Raw genomic sequence first — 13,884 nt, 5'->3', positions numbered from 1 at the left:
ACCTTAAGTCAACAAACCCCAGCCTGTCTCCATCACACAAAGAAGCCATGTGCACATTCAGCATATTACCTCTGCCAAAGGCCCTGTGTGTGTGTGTGTGGGTGCATTCAAAATGTCTCAGCATGGCTATTTTTCTTACACTTTCCCAGATATCTCCTCATGCCGAGACCTTTTTCTTTCTTCTTCCCCTTATGCATCTCTGTCTGCGGCTCAGATCCAGACCAACTTGAATAAATAAGGAAGTCAGGCTGCAGCACGTGGATCTGACCCTCCACCAGACTGCCTAGCCTCTCTGTCTCTGTCTTTCATCACGTTTATGTCGCTCTCTTTGTCTTGCTCTCTGCTAATCATATACAGCTACCTACTCAGGCTAGTTTCTGTGGTGGATATTAGCTCCAAGGCCAAAGCTAATCTGCCTGAACCCTATGACCCAGCATAATAGAATTAACAACCTAAGCCTTATCCCTCTGTGCATTAACCAACCGTGCTTTTGAATATAAAATTAGTGTGGTCATAGATAAAGCCTTAGACCAGAGTGTTTATCTACAAAATAAAATGCAACTACTGTACAGGTTGTATGCCTGCCTGTCTGTATGTGTGTGTATGTATCCAGGTCCAGTAATACATGCTTAGCAACAATCTTAAAGAGACTGGCACAGGTTCTGGCAAATATGCTCTGTTGTGCAAAATGATTGCTGTTTGCATTTGCACCAACGTATATGCTGTCTTCAATACACCACATTGCACCTTGGAATTATTTTGGAGACAACACGAGGCAAGCTGGTACCACCCACGGCATATACAGTGCACAGTATACTAATGCTTGTTACCTTCCAATCCAAGTAAGCACCGGGGATCTGTGTAATGTTACTTTAGCACAACCGCCAACACAAATCCAAAATACATCACTTTATGCTCAGCTGCATATTATAGACAATTTTTGCGTCAAACACCGTGGTATCTTGCAAATCTGAATAAAGACGCGTGTCTGTTTCTGCACTAATCTGATAATACATGATGCTGTACATCAGTCAGGCAACTTTCAACCATTTTCCTGAAGCTTAGGTTTACTGGTGAACATCCATTTACATGAATATGGCACTCATGTGTTCAGAGCAAGGTAGGCTCAGACTCTGATGGAAAACCTACTAGAGGTCGACCGTTAAGTCTTTTTAAAGGCTGACATAATAACGATAGCTGCGAGAAGGAAAAAGCTGAAAGCCGATTAAATATATATATGTACACACACACACATATACACATTATATATTATATATTCTGTTCATGCCTGCCTGGCTGGCCTCAGTACCCTGTGCCGATCGTGGACAAGGTGATGGTGTTGCGTTATATATTCAAGACCAAATTAACTGAAAGCGGGTCAGATTAGAGAGGTCTGGCTATGTGAGACTAAATATGACTTGAATACCACACTTGTCAGCCTCCAGTAAAATCTGCTGTCCTAACGTTAAACGTTACCCTGGGGCCGCAAAGATCCAACCTTCCCCCATATATCCAAACCCTATCACCAGAGTAATGCGAGGAGGGTATTTCATGGAGTGCAGAGTTACTTTATGAAAAAATATGTCTGATGTAATGTTAGTCTACATTGAAATTCCAAAGACGACTATACTAAGAATTTAAAAAGTTTGTTGCTTAATATTTAGTTCATGTTGGGACAAGAGGTCAAGACCAAACTGATTCAGTGAACAATCACAACAAAGGTTTTCTTTCCATACTGAATTAAAACCCACACTTTTTCACAGTAATCTAACACACATCACTTGACTAGCAGAGAATTTTAGAAGAGTAAATTCAGATCTGCAGCTTTCATCCGATGGCTACAGGCTATAGGGAGTATAGAGTATAGTGTATCATGCTATAAATCACAGATATACGCTACCAAACAGATGTTTATTTACATGAAAGTGTCTCAAAATGATCACTTGAACATGAGCTGTTTTTAGCTCAGCTCCAGCCCCTCTCTCCACAGACACAACCCAGCCACGGCGCCAGCCAGCCATCCCGCCAGCCTCCCCTCACCTCCACCCCTGAACCTCCTCTCCTGCCTGTCTGCTCCTCTCCTTCTCCTCCCCCTATTCTCCCTGTTTTTAAACACAAGGCAGCCCACCCTTCCCCCTCTCCTCCCTCTCTCTCTCTTCTTTCTGTCTCTCTTTTTCTTCTCCAGGCAGAACACTCAATCACCCTTACCCTCCTCCTTCTCCTCCCCCCTGCCATCGCAGCCTCCATTCCAATGAATGCACAATCTCCCCCCTTCAGCTGTAGGGGGGGACTGCCCCCGGGCTGAGGAGGGGTAAAGAGGAGAGGCAGCACACATGCACACACAAATTCAATCCCCCCCCTCCGCCGCCACCTCTCTATGTGTGTTTGTGCATGCACATCTGCAGAGGAGCACAGGAGCATGGTGGGTGACAGACGGGGGTGGGAGGTTTGGGTGGCGTCCTAATGGCTCTCAGTGCAGGAAATGGCTTGTTGCTACACAGACAGCTCCAGAATCAACTGTCATCACGGACTTCATCCCCATATTTTATCCACATCGGCAAAACACACACGTTCACTCACAGCTGGGCCGGGTCAGCCCCTCCTCCAACTAATGACTATGCAAAACTGTAGCCTACAGAGAAAAAAAACAACAGCCATAAAGCCAAGTAATGGAATCTGTCTCACCACATTATGGAAGCTTACTATCCTGCATCACTTTGTGTCTAACTTAGAACATAACCCCTTTGTTCTATACTATATCCTGTTATATTTACTAATACCGTTTTCATGCTTTGCTTTCAACGGTCCTTTTGGCTGAGAAGAAGAAGGAGGAGGAAAAAACCCTTCATCGGAAAGGTTTTCGTTTTCAAGATGTTCACATTAACATCATTCATGTTGAAAGAGATATTTATCCATACACCACTTTGATTGATGAGACAACACCCACATTAAATGATTGGCATGGAACAGAAAAACTACCAAAAGCTGTTTTTGCATCTAACTGTCAAGCAAATTTGAAGCAAACTTTTGAAATGTAGCAAAAACAAACAAAAGAAGAGATGAATTAAGCGCAATTCCATCACCTGGTTTGGACTGGCAAACTAGGCAACGTAAAGCTCAGTTTCATCGAAAGTTGGGGGTACGGGCTGGGACAACAGTAGTAGAAAAATTAAAGGTTGCAAACTAGAAACAAAACCAGTTGTTTGCCAACCACCCATGAACCTCAAAGGAGAAGCAGAAGAAAGAAAACTAGTCACCTTGACCATCTTCAAGGGAATGTGGGTATTAACGTTGCAATGTGAACCTTAGTGGAATATTGGAAGAGGCCGACAGGGAAGACAGCTATTTCTTCTCCTCTTGGGGCGGAATCAGCTGATCAGTCATGTGAGTTAAATCTTTGTCACGGTTGAACCTATTCACAAAAGGGGTTTCCATCTCCCATTAAGCCCATTAAGTCTTTTTTTTTTAATTATGGCAATTGAGTGTAATGTTTTGTCAAATTGTGCTGTTTCCATCAACTTTATCTAATGTGATACTTTGAAATCCGCATGAAAATAAGTTAATGGAAACATGGACAAAGAAAATTCAATTATGTTGTAATACACTATTTGGCCATACACACTACTATATTCTACTATAGCAAATCATATTCTCTAGTTTGCCATATGTTGTTAAACTTACCTGCCAACTGCTCATTATAAAACATTATTGACAACAAAAGTCAATTCTATTTACTTCCAAATCAGTTTTGTCCTGCAATTTATTAACATTTTCATCTATCATGTCATATGTATTACTTAACTGTCCAGCAGATTTAAGAAAATAAGTTAAACCAAATTCAAAACTTTATCAAAAAGTAATTAATCCTGGCATAATCATTTGTGACATACCGTAATGTAATCTCTCATGTCACATCTTATTCCCCTGTAATACACCATTCTCTGTATTCAGCATGGGAACCAACAGTATAAACAGATTAGTTCAGCATTAGCGCTGGCTGCATCCTGTATACAGTATTTCCTAATCAGGGCAAGGTTATGTCAGGTAGTGAGCGAGCAGCTATGATGTATTCCAGCCCACAGCAAGCAACCCTGGCTGAACCGCGCCTGGCACGCAACTATTGGATAATCGCAGCTGGACAGGAAGTGGTGGAGGCATAAAAAAAATTTAAACGAGAAAAAAGGAAAGAGAAATGTCAGAGAGTAGAGGACGCTCTACTTCCGCGGGTAATGAGCTAATGAAAAGAGAGAAAGGAGGAAATTCCCCGAGGGGGGCAACAGGAAGGGTGGGGGCGGCAAATGGAATACTAGCAGTAATTTTGCCTTGTGTGTGTGCGCATGTGCGGGCCGGGCGCTCACGTGTGTGTGTGGAGGAGTACTGTAGGGATCAGTTTACAGTAGTACGCGTGACATGTCTTTCTAGTGAGGCTTTTATTCTAGGAATGTTTGTATTCGTTCGGGGGGGGCAGACTTAATTAGGACAGGGAGACACACACACACACACACACACACACACACACACAAACACACACACACACACAAAAGCACGCAGTCACATACTGACACCAATATTAGCTCCAGGCAGACACCGGCACAAGTGTTGTGTTTCTCACACACTCGCGCAGGGAGCATATACACACACACACACACACACACCCCCACCCATCCACCCACATAGACAACGCTTGCTCCCATTAGCTTTTTTATATATAAATATATATACAAACACGTTCACAAATCGGGTGTTGACCACAGGCCAGACTACTGACAAGGACAAGCTGAAAGCCCCCAGATCACAACACGCTGCACAGGAAAAGACACACTTTCTAGTTCCGACCTCTGTGTTCGTGTGTGTTTAACTGTGTGAAAGAAGCTAATGGGAGCCGGCATCTGTGTGTGTGTGTGTGTGTGCAGAGGAGATAGGCATTGACTGATTAATGCTTAGACAGCAAAGTCACAAGACTCCTGTTCAGTACAGTCACCTGTCTATTTCACGATGAGGAGATAAAAGAGGGAGGAGAGACGCTGGTGAAAAAAGGAAAGGAGAGAAAAAAGAGGAGACGAGGAAGAGAAAGAAAGAAAGAGAGAACCCTTTTGTGCAAACCGGCATTTAAATCAGCGGAGAGCAAGGGGTGATGATGAAAGAGAGAAAAGACACGGGTGAAGGGGGGATGAAGGAGAGGAAAGGGAAGAGAAAAAAGGAGACAAAGAGACAGAGAAGTAAAAATTAACTACTTTGGTGTTTTGTTTTCCGCGCCGGTGAGCCAGCTGGCTGCTGAGCAGTCAGGGGTATTTAAATTGCCCTGCTCTGACATAAACCACTGATTTTTAAACTAACGTGCTGGGGTTTCCTTTTGTCTCCTATTAAAATAACAATAGCTTTCATTTCTGAACATTTGCTTTATTTGAAGCACGAGCACACACTGTATAATGACTAATCTGATGCGAGCTTTCACTCGCCACCTTCATCGCCAAATCAGCCTGTACAGGACAAACCTTTTACCTAAAAGGCTCTCTGCAGTCCAGTGCTCGTCTATTTTGGGGCATCCTTCACATGCAAAAGTTTGGGAAGCCCCGTGACATAAACATTCAAGCCTGTCCACAAAGACACAAACACTCGCACACATATACACACACAGCCCCAGCTGGAGCACACAAGCTCCCTTTGTGCTGCATTCCTCACGCCTTTTAGCCTTAGCTCCAGCCTTTAGCTTAGCTCCTATCCATCTGCACACACACATACACACACACACAGCAACTTTCTCCTGCTTTTGTCTGCAGAGCGGTAGGTGAAACAGCTGAGAGCTGGTGGATACGAAGCTTGTCTTACCGTGGCCGGGCTCAGGTTGAGCTCAGAGTGAGACACAGGGTCGGCTCAGTGGAGTAAAATCCAAAGGAGGTGTTGTTAGTGAAAGCGTCAGCCAGCTCAGCAGATTCCTACTACCTTTTCCTTCCCTTGCCTTTCCTGCTGCCTGCCTGCCCGCCTGCCTGCCCGCCTGCCTGCCTGCGCTCCCAGCTTTGTGTGTGCCTTGTATTTTCCCTTTAAATTGCACGGGCTGCCTTCCCCCCACCTCCTCAGTGCACGCACACACGCGTACTGAGCCAGCACACAAAACACACACTGCTCCTGAATGTGACACTGTTGTCAAAAGCATTCAGTGCAGTTGTCCTTATTGTTGGTATATATTTTTTTCTCTTATTTTTTTACAACCTGCGTGGCAAAATGAGGAAAAATAAAAAAAAACAGACCAAAATAGAAATCCTTTGTCTTTCTTCTTCTCTCCCCCTCTCTCACTCTACAACAAAAAGTGACTCTCGTTTTGGATCCTCTTCTTCTTTTCCTCTGTCTGTGTTTCCTCACCCTCTCTCTATCTCTCTATATTCGGTCTCGCTTTCTTTTTTTTTTTCCCCCCACTCAGTAGTCAAACAAAGAAAGGAAAGGAACAGAGCGAGCGCGCACACACGCACAAACACACATACACAACACGCATTCGCTCGCTGCTTTCTCTCTCCCTCTTTCACATACACATGCACAGGCTCGGAGCCCAACCCCCCAGCCTGCCTCTCTCTGATTTTTTTTTTTTCACTCCCTGCCTTTCTCTAAACAGCACCTCCCCCCTCCCCCCCCCCCTCTCCCTCAGCCTGATCTGGCCTCGTTCTCATTCGTCTACCACCCCTCCCTCTCTCTTCTCTCCCCCCCTCCCTCTTTCACTCTCTCTCGCCCTCTCTCTCTCTCTCTCTCTCTCTCTCTCTCCATCCTTCCCCTCCCTACCTCTGTGTGTCAAACAGATGGGATTGCAGAGCAGAAGGAGCCTCTGTGCTCACTCTGCACCTCGATTCCTCTTCTTCATTAGTGTGATGTAAGCCTGATGGAAACATTCTTTGACCTACAGAACACACACTGATGATTATTAAAAAAAATAAATAAAAAAAATCAATACACAATGCAGATAACCTTCGATTGGGGTTATACAACCCAGTGTGTTGCAGCGCAGATGTAAATTTACTACACCAACATGTTTGCACCAACATATGTGTGAAGCTGGCGATAACAGTTTGGCATAAAAACCCGCTAACATGGGACGATGAGAACAATGGCGGCAGGTTCGGTGTCCTGATCTGACACAACATGACCGGCGGAAGACTTGGTAACTTTTCTCCTGCATTTACTCACTTCTGTCAGAGTTTAATGTTTTGATTGGATTTACCACTATCTAATTTCTGGTTCTTATTAAAAGAATTAGATTAGGTGATTGCTTTAGGTCCATTTCCCCTTTGCAAACTGAGTTTTGTGTACTCTTTTCGCCAACTGTAGACCTTAAAGGTAACTTCCACCTCATTAAAGCTTTGGTCTTTGTTTCATAGTTGTGTTTGTCACAAACATCAGTTATGATTAAATTTTACTCACACGAGTAATCGCTGATATGGGAAAATGACTCACTGCACAAAAGATTTGCATATCTACAACCATTCCAAGTACAGTAGGTCAAAGTCGAAACCAGCAAGTTCGTCTGTAAATGGATATTAACAAGAGACAATTTAAGTAGTAATATTATTACTGTTATTATTACTATTACATTGTCTCTGTGTATGTCAAGTGCATTTGACAGACCGTCTGATTGTCTGAGTGCTAATGTGTCTTGCTTGGTTATACTTCTTTCTATCATCCAAGATTGATATCCATCACTTGACATTTGCAACAAAGCAATAACTTTCCAGATCAATACTGCTTTGGGTGCAACATGAGATGTCGGACAAATAAAACATAAAACCAAAACTATTCAAATCAAAATTTAGAAAGTCTGATATAATCATAATTCTTATTCTTATGACTGCACCAAATGTGTTAGCACAAAATGTACTGCATTTACAGTTGGCACATAAACTATGTTTAAGTTCTACAGAGCTTTCAAGCTGGGACAGCTGAACAGTACTGCACACTTGTTAGCAATTTACACACACACACACACACACACACACACACACACACACACACACACACACACACGCTTCATGTTTCCTTTTATTCACAGAGAGATGTTTCCTATAGCTCACGTTCAGACACACACACACTCTCACACACGCGCAAACACACACACACACACAGTCACACACACAGCGTGCCCTCTTGAGTGCCGGCCACGTGCAGGAAGATGGAATTCCAGAGCGGAGAGAAAAAGTACAGTCGGAAAGCCAGGAGAGAGAGAGAGGGAGAGGGAGAGGGAGATTGAGAGAGCGAGGGAGGGAGGAAGAGAGAGAGTGGGGCGAGTGGGGGTGACGGTATGGAAAATACAGCATGGAGCTGCTGCACTCTCTGACCAGGGCATAGGCTGGAGGAAATATAGGCTCTATTACTGCACTCACTGACTCCTATAGACCGGCCCCCCCTCTCTCCCCCCTCTCTCCATAAAGAAGTCAGGGCACCAGGAGCCACAGCTCCAGACTGCATGACCAGAATGGAGAGGTAACAGAAAACACTGAGACAAAAACCTTGAGGGCACAAGAGTTTCCATTAAAATCAACAGCTGGGTTTGTGCCAGTTGTTGAAAGTGTCTGCCCTCAGAAAGAGGTTAATTTAGTCTCAGCTCCCGCTGTATAGCATGCATACATGTTCTAAAGCTGCCTGTTTGAAGTGAAAACCTTTCATCGCAGAACATCTGCAGTGGAAACGTTTTCAGTTGATCACCACTCATAATAAGTTTGATCTCATAAGCTTGAGTCACAAGATCTTGGAACTCTGCACACAGTTTGCAGTTTTTAACCGGTTGGTGAAAGTGCTGGTATGTATTGTTGTGTGGTGTCATTAGCTTCCATCTGGTGTGTACATTCTCAAGGATAAAACGACCACCTCATGGTCACTGTATCTTCGTCCATTTTCACCATCCAAGTTCTATGGCAGAAGAATGTTGTTTGATCAAAGGGAATCACTGGATGTCAACTGTATGTGTTGAGTTCAGGCTTCTGCCAGGATACATGGAAACATTACTCTGTGTAGGGATGGAGATAATAGCCTTCTGGGTTACAATGTACGCACATTTGCAGTTGGGTGCATCAAACAACCCTCATTGGTGGAGCAGTGAAGAAAATCTGAAGTCACTTGAGTTCCACTATTAAACACTGATCCAGAAAGTTTAGAGTGTATATTTAGTTCGATCATTCAAACATTGCAGAAACCTATCTCAAAATCTGCACACAACAAGGCTGCGTCATTACAGACTTTGACGGACAGAAGCACCGTTCAGACTTTAGCCTATAAAGTCAAATAATCTGGAAGGTTTTACTAGTGTTTTTGAGTATTTACACAAACACGCCACTTGTCAAGGAGTTTGCCCCAAATAAACACAAGGAGAGACTGCAAACCTCACACACACAGGTCAACATTAAGATTCAAAACCGAGGAACATTTCTTCACCAGGTTCACACTGGGCAACACATTTTTTTTGCTTCTGTTGAGACCTAAACTCACATCCTAATCTTGTAAATGAGTCAATACAACACACAGTAGATCTACATGACTAGATCATATACTCAAAAGTTCATGTTTATCCATGTTTCATGTCTCGAAGACTGCCCGGGGCTCTGAATATTCTGTAATCAAGCACAACAAAATAACAAATGAACCAGTGTAGGCATAGAACACCTAACAATGTACAAAGATCACAAGGCTGTTCCCTTCTAAACTAAGTTTCTTTTGAAAAGTTTAGTAAAACTTCCTCTGTAATGATTAAACCCTCTCAGGTTTAAGATCTTATCATATTTTATTACATTTACACAAAGATGTTTTCTCGTTTTCATGCAATTATTCCCATATCACATCCAACAGGTGATAATTGTTTGCTGACAGCAGTTGTATGGAGCTACATGTCGGTGTAAAGAGCCTGCCTTCACCTCAAAACGCCAAGGCTGTGAATAAAAACAATTTATCTCGTTAAATGAGGGCACAAAGCAGACAAAGGGACGTAAAACAAGGTGAGTCGGTGACAGAGAGCAAAGAGCGGAGAAGGAAACCACCCAGGGAGGGTGAAGGAGGAGGAGAGAAGGCCAGTCAGTATGGTGGCACATTACATAATTCTCCCGCTGTATTGATTTATCGCCTTGCTGATTTGGCCCCTAGCCAGTATGCAATAGCATTTGTAATATTTGAGCTGGAGCCCAGACGGAGCGAGAGAGAGAGAGAGGGGGAGAGAAAGAGAGACGTAGATGCCGAGGGCAGATAGATGGCGACTGATAGAGGGGACAGTGAAAAAGAGAGAAAAAAGAAGTGGAAGCAGAGAGAGGCTGGGAGTTTTGGGATGCAGCCAAAGTGACACCGATAAAAAAGAGCGCAGAGAGAGGAAGTAGCTACGGATAATGAAAAGAGACAGAAGGAAACAAAGTGTCAAAGAGAGCGTTTAATTGAGCAAAAATGGAAATAGCTGAGATTCAGGGGAGAGGAAACGAGTGCAAGCCGGGATGAAGAGATAGCGACAGATCGAGTGAAGGCGGGAGAAAAAGAATGTGTGTCAGCGAGTGCACTGCAGGTTATCCTTGTTGCTGTAATCAGTAGTGTTATATAAGAGCCAGCAGCACTGGGTACACTGGTTCTGTGGGACAGAAAGGGTTTACTGCACACACACACACAACACGAACAGTATGTCTTCAAACACTGGGAACATGAAGTGCCTGTGGCCACATATGCTGGATATAAACCTCAGCAGCATTCGCAGGTTGCTCTGAAAGTACATCCACACTAGCTGGCTAAATTTGAAAGACACCTTTTCTTTCTCTTAGGTTTGGCTCTCTATCTACACAACTTTTTCACATTGGTTTCATTTTTTTTTTTTTTAAACTGACATCCCACAACCATGCACATTTCACGCATTGATTGGTCAAGTGGTCAAGCTCTATTTCTCTTCATTCTTTACACAAGTATTTCTGTCAATGTTTCATCTGTACAACTGAACACACACACAGTGGATGCCTTTAAAGAAAGACTGTCCAAAAGTCTGCACTATTATCCCCATTTCAACAATCACCGCGCGTCACCCAACTGTACGATGACAGGCTTCGCACCCAGCCAACAATAGTGGCTTTTGGGAATAGCTATTAATATTTTTGTCAGCCGCGATGGGACAGCACTTGATACGACCCAGTTTGTTCGATCAAAACCTGACCTTTGGTGACAATGTAGAAAAACAGAACTTTGTAAAAGGAAGATGTAAACCCACCTAGAACAAGGTCAGGACTACTGTTTATGCTAGGGCACATTAAAATAGCATACCTGGTATAGTATAAATAGTATTTAATTGGTCATACTGAACAGAAGGAGTCTGAGCTGAGGTTTAAACCAGCTGAAACATAGCAGAGCAACTGGGCTGTGTCAGCTCACTGCTTGTTGGTTAGTTGGTACTATAGAACAAGAGTACGTATTTAAGCAGCTTTCCTATCACTCAGAATGACGATCTTTGCAAAGACCCTGCATGAATGGTTGCAATTTTCACATTAACAGCATTTTCAGAATTAGCCGACTTAAGTGTGGATGTAATCACACACACTGTTCCTCACGATTCCCTTCATGCGGGAGCATCAAGGCCTCTGCTTCCTCCTCCTCCATCCCTACTCGCCCCTCTGGCACTTCCTCTGTGTTGTGACATCTCTCTTTCACTCCCTCTCTCCGCATCTCTGGATGAACTACAGACGGATGAGGGGAAGGAAGCGGAGATAAAGGCAGAAAACTAGATTAATGGGCTGAATGGGGCGCGGAGAGGGAGAGAAAATGGGAGAATATGGAGGAGAGAAAAAGTAGAGTAGGAGAGGGAGACGGAGGCTGAGCTAGAACAGGCCTTCCTTGTGCTACTGTGAATAATTTACTTTATTCCCCACTCTCTCTCTCTCCTTTTTAAAGATAAATTCAAGTTACATCCAACTGGGGGAGGGGGGTTATGGGAGTGAGCTGATTAATTGCCAATTAATGTTTAACGACGTACAGCTGTGTTCAATTAACACTGGTTTAGGCACCGTCTCTCCCGACAACCCCACCCTCCCGCTCTCCCTCCATCAAGTATCTTTCCCTCTCCTTCTGCTGTTGATTCCTCACTTCAGCAATTCTTATTCGAGAGAGATGGGGAGAAAAAGGGAGGTTGCTCTGTTGAAATTAAGAAGCTGACTGGAGACAGCCATATTCCATCACTCTTACATGCTGACTCGAAGCACTTTTTGGTCCGTGATGAATGTATCTAATAAGTATGCGTAAGTGCAACTGTGTCAGAGGAGGGCTGGCAATGCACGTGCACACTGTTGATATTTTCTTGCTTTTATATGATGATTTGAAAGGACTACCCATAACATCCTTCTTTGTGAGGATACACATAAATGTCTCTGTGGATAAACAACCAGAATTTAAGCATTAAACAAATATTTTGGGGAAAACAGGTGCGGCGCATCCTATAACCTTACTTAAACCAGTAACTTCTTGAACTCTCTGTTGGTTGGCTTCCATTCATTGCTAAGCAGTGGGCTGACTTTAGCCTTATATTTACTGGACAGCTATGACAGAAGAATTGATCTTCTAATCTGCTCTTGGCCAAGAGTGTATACTTGTATTTCCAAAAATGTCAAACTATTGCATAAACAGTTCAGTTTTGGTGGGTTGGCGGTTCTGAAAGATTGTAAGATATCCTGTCCAAGAAAACCGATTACGCATCAGTTTTTGGAAAACTCTTTCCAGCTTCCTGGTGGATGTTCAGTTGTGACATTCAGTAAGTCTATTTTTGTTCACTTCAAACTGAGCGATGGAAAACACCTTATTTGCATTTTACTTTTTTGGAATGTTTAAAAAGTTTGCATGAAATTCACTTGACAGCTGGATGTAAACATGATTAGATTGAGAGAGAGGGAGGTCTGGCCAGAAAAAAAACGTAAATCAAACTAAACTTATTTGACTAGGAGCACAGAGCTCATGCAGGCAGTATATCTGACCACTACGATCAGCAGAAAGCTGACAAAGTCTGGACACATCTGTAATCCATGGTAGGTCATACTGCATACATTTGAACATCCATCCTATGACTTGCTACACTGTGGGAGAAATTAGCACCTTATTTGAAAAATAAGCTTAATTAACCCAAACTGTAACAGCCTTTTAAGAAATCTTCAACTTGGCAAGTGCTATTGATATGCTTCAGCCTTAAACTGATCATGCTGCAGTTTCATCCAATTTGCTGTCAAGAAAAACTGCTGTCATGGGTGAGTAATCGCCATCCAAAGGAAACAATCAATTCAGTGATAGCATCTGTATGCAAACATCTGCACATGTGCAGGGTGATCTGCTAAAAATAGATGACTGACTATTTTTGCATGGCCAGGAGACAAGTTTGCCTTTTTTCCCCCTGGGGTGTCAAGTACAATATTCGGAATAGGGAAAGGAAGAAAGCAGCATGGAGATCAGGGACTATGTTTTGATCGCTGCTTTAACAGAGACGGACTGAAAACAATCTACATACTTCACTGTGTGTCAGGCATCGGCCACAAAAAGCAAGAAAATTAGTGTGTTTGCCTAACTGTCATGTTTACATCACAGCTGCAGTCAAAATATACCTGCGACTACTTCAGAACCATTTGACCTGGGAATAAATGCCAGTTCTATCTTTTGCCATTAAAGACAAAAGCCAGATATTATTGGGGGCTAATGGCTTTTTTTGTTCAGTGTTAAAGGAGTATTTGATTAAATAGTAATCTCCAATGTTGTGATCGATTGTCACATGAGAGCATCCAAACTAACCTACTTACCTCACCTTAGGTGAACTACTTAAACTAAAATCTTCATCCATGATCTAGTACATTTGTGTCCGGAAGACAACATTCACAACTGTACATTCTGTACACACTGTACATTATATTTAATTAA

General features: G+C 43.1%; 1 protein-coding gene across 4 annotated transcripts in view; it reads right to left on the bottom strand.

The window, feature by feature from the left end:
- The window catches only part of kdm6ba (lysine (K)-specific demethylase 6B, a), a 99,042-nt gene that overhangs the window by 45,646 nt on the left and 39,512 nt on the right, over positions 1–13,884 (bottom strand). For 2 of the 4 annotated variants that reach the window (XM_030429964.1, XM_030429969.1), the window contains exon 1: positions 5,830–6,376. The exons of 1 other annotated variant lie outside the window; for it this stretch is intronic. The gene's annotated coding sequence lies outside the window, so the exon portion shown is untranslated. Of the gene's footprint in view, positions 1–5,829; positions 6,377–13,884 lie in introns of those variants that run through there. One more of the 4 variants, XM_030429967.1, reaches the window with a different exon arrangement.

The sequence above is a fragment of the Sparus aurata genome, chromosome 10 (genome assembly GCF_900880675.1).
Source record: "Sparus aurata chromosome 10, fSpaAur1.1, whole genome shotgun sequence".
Lineage (NCBI taxonomy): Eukaryota > Metazoa > Chordata > Actinopteri > Spariformes > Sparidae > Sparus > Sparus aurata.
This window is presented reverse-complemented; position numbering and strand designations above follow the sequence as displayed.